This window comes from Haplochromis burtoni, unplaced genomic scaffold, assembly GCF_018398535.1.
Source record: "Haplochromis burtoni strain Fernald_Lab_line unplaced genomic scaffold, NCSU_Asbu1 Contig_262, whole genome shotgun sequence".
NCBI lineage: Eukaryota > Metazoa > Chordata > Actinopteri > Cichliformes > Cichlidae > Haplochromis > Haplochromis burtoni.
The window spans coordinates 654,841-660,050 of record NW_024582623.1 but is presented as its reverse complement, the minus strand read 5'-3'; the positions used below and the strand labels follow the sequence as shown (position 1 = coordinate 660,050).

General features: G+C 41.8%; 1 protein-coding gene across 3 annotated transcripts in view; it reads left to right on the top strand.

Moving 5' to 3' along the window:
* nhsb (Nance-Horan syndrome b (congenital cataracts and dental anomalies)) overlaps positions 1 to 5,210 on the top strand; it is a 55,550-nt gene that overhangs the window by 1,101 nt on the left and 49,239 nt on the right. The gene's annotated exons all lie outside the window — the stretch shown is intronic.

The window sequence follows — 5,210 nt, the reverse complement described above, 5'->3', positions numbered from 1 at the left end:
TCCTTCGACGTGGAGGGGAATCTGTGTGTGTGTGTGTGTGTGTGTGTGTGTGTGTGTGTGTGTGTGTGTGTGTGTGTGTGTGTGTGTGTGTGTGTTGACAAGCAGGCAGCGAGAAGCGGAGCGGAGGGGCGTGTGTTGCCGCTGCATTGGCTCAGCATCGCAGTCTCGCTACTGCGGGAAGCGCACACCTGAAGCATGTTCAGGCCGTGTTTCCCGGTCCCCCAACAAGGCCTCCTTCTCTTAGAGAGGGTGTGAACAGGCCAGTCTGCATGAAGTTAAGGTTCGAGTATCTGTTTAAAAAAAAAAAAAGGGGGGGGGATACGTGTGTGTGTTTGTCTGTGCTTTTCTATCTGTGTGTGTGTGTTAGAAAGAGAGAGAGATGGGTTTTTCGTAGACGACTCCCCGTGCGCCAAACCCACCCTTTCCACATGCAGCAGCACCAACACAGCATCAATAATGAATCCAGATGTCCATGTTGCAGGGTAAATGTGGAGCGATCGCGCCTATATGTTTAGGCGTCGCATTCATTTCCAGCTTCCGCGGATCTCACAAGGAAAAAAAACAGAAAACAGAAAGAAAACCCGCCTGATTGGCAGCGATGAGAGAGCCTGCAATTGACTGTAACAGAGCGTTCTGTGCAGCAGCTACATATTATTTATGTTCTCTGCAGTGCCGTCAGTATACGTCTTGAGATTTTAGAGGTTCGTTTCAGAGATTTTAGGGCAGTTCTGTACGCTGGGACTCATCACTGCTGCATGTTATCATAGTGTGGGGACAATAAGAGCTTCTTGGGGGTGGGTGGGGGTCTGATTGTAGGAACATAAGCACCCCTCTTCAGATATAACCCCCTCAACACACATCTCTGAGCGTGTGGTACGGCGGCCATGTCTGTATTACATGGGAATCTGTTCTGCTGTGTTGTTTTTGTTAATAAGGGTTGGTTGTCTCACATTCAGCAAGACAGAAAATATGTTCAGTTGTGCCACATGCAGTAAACAGTAAACTCATCTCTCCATAATGGAAAACTCTTCAGACCTGACACAAGCAGCACTAAACCCAGAAACCTGTCACATACTTGTTGGGCACAGAAGACTGATTTGTTTAGTGGATTGGGCTTTTTTTTTTTATCCCCCTATCCAGTCAAGACATCAAACACAAGTTGTTGTTTTTTAAACATGCACCACCGTCAGAGTTTTGAAAAGTCTTTGCACTCATGCTGTCAACTAGAAATTCTCTATTGTGAAATGCTGTTTTACCCTTTCTGGCCCTTTAATGTTCTTTAAATCTGACAACCTGAGATGTTGACATCAACTTTTTACATGCTGCAATTTTAGGCGTCCAAGAGAAAAAACTAAATTGCTGCTCATATGTGCATACACTATAATAAAAATATAACTTGAGCTCCTCTTCCCCATTTGAATTGTTGTTGTTTGAGAATTCCAGTGCAATGTGGACAACTTTGGCAAAACAGGAGAATGATGCCATGCCGTATTCTATTTTTTCTTTAACTGTCCCTCGTACAGTGTTACATGCCTACAAATCTATAACACAATTAAAATGTTAAGGATATCTTGCCCAGTTATATACACTGTAAAACATTTTCCCCTTTCTGATCCTTAGATATTTAATTTCCCACAAGAGTATTGTTTTGAACTTTCACTGGCATCATTTATGATCATATTCTTGTTATGCAGAGATTATGCAAAGAAGTGGCTCCATGGTCTGAAAACTCCCCCCGGTTCAGAACTGGGAGGAGACACAAATCTACCCTCTGGGTGTCAAGCTACTCTTAGTGCTGGTCCTAAGCCTGGATAAATGGGAGGATTGGATCAGGAAGGGGCCCTGCGACAGACTGGCGACCTGTCCAGGGTGTACCCTGCCTCTCGCCCTATGACAGCCGGGATAGGCTCCAGTGGAAGCGAATGGATGGATGGGTGGATGGATCAGGAAGGGCAAAATATGCGCCAAATTAAACGTGCAGACTCATTTGCTGTGGTTAACCCTTGGGAAATAAGGGAGCAGCTGAAAGCACCTTCTAATATGGATACGGAAAGAAAACTTTGCTTTTTACGGTGTCTTATAATGCAAAAACACTTACTGCTGGAATATCCTGTGAGTGGTGGGGATAGAGTTAATGTGGCACATTTTGAAGACAACTGACAAAATGCTCTTTGACTTCAGATTGGTTGCAGGGAGAATCTGACTTCTCTTTGGTGAATGCTCATTGGATGAACACCAAAAATGTTGCTATTTTTATTCAGCTATCAAAAGGGCTATTATCTTCCTGTGTGCTGATAAACAGAAGCAATAACCCCGAGGATGTAAAAGTCACTGTTTAAACACAGGCAGAGATTCAGTGTCGCTGACAACAGTTTCCCCACCTGATGGTGGAGCGTATCAAGATTCCAGGGAGTCAATATGGTGCTAACTTGGATTGATCCTGAACATAGCAGTGGGCAGTCTTCAGACGGCGTTCAGACCACCTGCGTTGTGTGAGACACTGATCAAAACATAATTAAGCAGTCTGTACTTGTTGTCATCTGTTGGCACTAGCACATGGTGTTAATGTACAACTTTCTTTTGTTTGATAATGCGTAACGAAAAGCAGGTGACCTACAGCTCAGTGCTGCTTTTCCGCACTGATAGAGGACTGAAAGTCCCGCTGCTCTGATAATGCGCTTATGATACTCCTTCTCTGTACATATGGACTGAGGGATAAGCCAATCATGCAGGGGAACCTCATGGCAAATGTATGAATATCATAGAGATAACAGATTGTTGTGAAATTTGAGGATTTGTAGCAATAACAGGACAAACAATAGCTGGGAAATGGGCACTTATCACTTATTTAACTTTGAGGTGAGCAAAACTAGGCGTGAGAACTACTGTTGACTGACATGTGACAGGCTGCGAAATATACCAGAGGGTTACGTAAGCACCCACGCCTGGAATATCCAGTAGCAACTAGATGTCAGCAACAAAAGGGATATCACTTTATATGGGAACACGGCTTAAGGCTGAGGGATATTTTTACTGTTGGCCATCAGGATGTCAGATTGGAGTAACGGCTGTCTGTACTTTCCTGGGACTCAGGGTGCCAGATTTATGTATCTCACTGGCAGCCCAAGGCTCAGTGATACTCAGTAAAACTCAGATACAAACAAATAAACACACACACACACCTCTTTGTGACTGCTTTCGTCAGTAGCGGATTGATGTAGTCACCTGTAGTTTGTATGGAAGACACTGCAATCACTTGGCAGATAATTTCCAAGTCTGAGTGAAACTGAAAACTCCAACACAAACAAGAGATGGCACGCACTGGTTGCAGCGCTAACACACAACTTTTACTTTGAAGGCAAATTCTCTTATTTCTGGGTTGTGTCTCATTTTTTAAAGCTTTAATAATCTTTGGCTGGTAGTTACTAAGTGTTTGCAGACAAATTGGTGTCTTCCATAGGAATTTATAGGTGACTACAGCAATCTGCTACAAAGGACAAGGCAATTCATGGTGCAGAACCCTCTTTGCAATTGATTTCACCTAGTGGCAGCCTCCAGGAACCTCATTTTGCCCCCATGATCAGTGGTTGTATCTGATCTAATATGCCAGACAGCTTTTGAAAAATGTGCACATGATGTCATGTGAGAAGCCAATATAAATTAAGTCCCCTTTCCTATACATTTTTATTCTATACATCTTACACTTGTCACACGTTTTTTTAATACACCTTTTTGGGGGGTGGCAGGGTAAGGGTCTTTAGTGGCATGATCGTTCAGCAACTATATTCTGTTGACAGAATATAGACTACCTTTAATTACCAGTTAGCAATAGCATAGTAATTATACAACAAGGGTCATCGAAATATCAAAAATATACTGGTCGAGTAGCTGAAGAAGTATTTCCTGTCTTAGTCCAAAAAACACTAACACATTGTTTGTATATTGCCTTTTACAAATCAGTTATCATTCCTTGGTAACCCCCCAAGCAAAACACACTTCCATATCCCATATCTAACTCTGCCTTTCTGCAGTAGTTGTCTTCTACTTTCTTTGGTACTTGTGGGCTTTAATCTTTTTCTTCTTCAGTATGTAAGGATAGAACACTCTTTTAGTACTGGAAGAACTGCTGCCTTGATACATGTGCTGCCTGATATAAAAAAATACAGTTACTGTTGCATTTTTCTATTAAACGGTACTGTAAGCATTGGCTATGGTGACATCTCTATATACAGCAGGTTGATTATTTCCCTCAGTGATCACCTTCTCCTACATTTTGATGCCAAACGGTGTTATCAGCCAACCAATGACGCTCTCTGTGGATATATATCACAATAAACAAGATGTGATTGGCTGATGCCTGCAATGGTGCTTCAACAGTTTTCAACAATTTCAAGCAAAGCGACGGATCCTTAATTCACTTCAGCATTGCGAGACACCCCCCCTTTTAAAGTGAATGAGAAGCGAAAAAAGTCAAAGCCCAAAATGCTTTTGTGTGAATCCTCCCTGAGACAGTATTATCTTTCTAGCATAATGATAGTGTACTTCAGGTATATTGTTTATCACTCATCAAAGCTTCCCCAATCAAATTTTCACATTAAAAAAATAACTCAAATATCCGTGTGAAATCTCTCACAGCTTCCACAGCCAGCTGAGCAGCTTCTGGACCTCTTGTATCTAATTTTTCAGATATTGCTGTTAAATAATTCTGTATGGTACAACAGTCTTACTCTGATTAGCCCCATTTACAGTACAGCAGGTGAAGCAAAAGGCACTGAAACTCTTTAATACTGTCAATGTAAATCACCTGCCCAGCACACAACATCAGACTTAATCAGTTATTAAGAACTAATATAACTGGTCAGAAAAGTGATATTAAGAACAGACAACATCTATACAGTATTTTCAGTTAATGGACTATTTAACAAAATCTGTTTTAAAAAACAACAAATTCCAAATTAATATTTACATATTTGACACAAGTACAAGCATTCGGGGTAAATAATGGAATAATGTGTGAATGCTGGCAGACCAGACTTATTAAATAATGCTGTGAGAATTACAGTTAAGTGCAGTTCACCTCTGTAAGGCTCACATACCCTGACTGGTTTGGATTCAGGATCTTTTGTTAAGTAGTAATCTACACCATACACTCTCCACTGAACACACACACACACACACACACACACACACACACACACACACACACACAC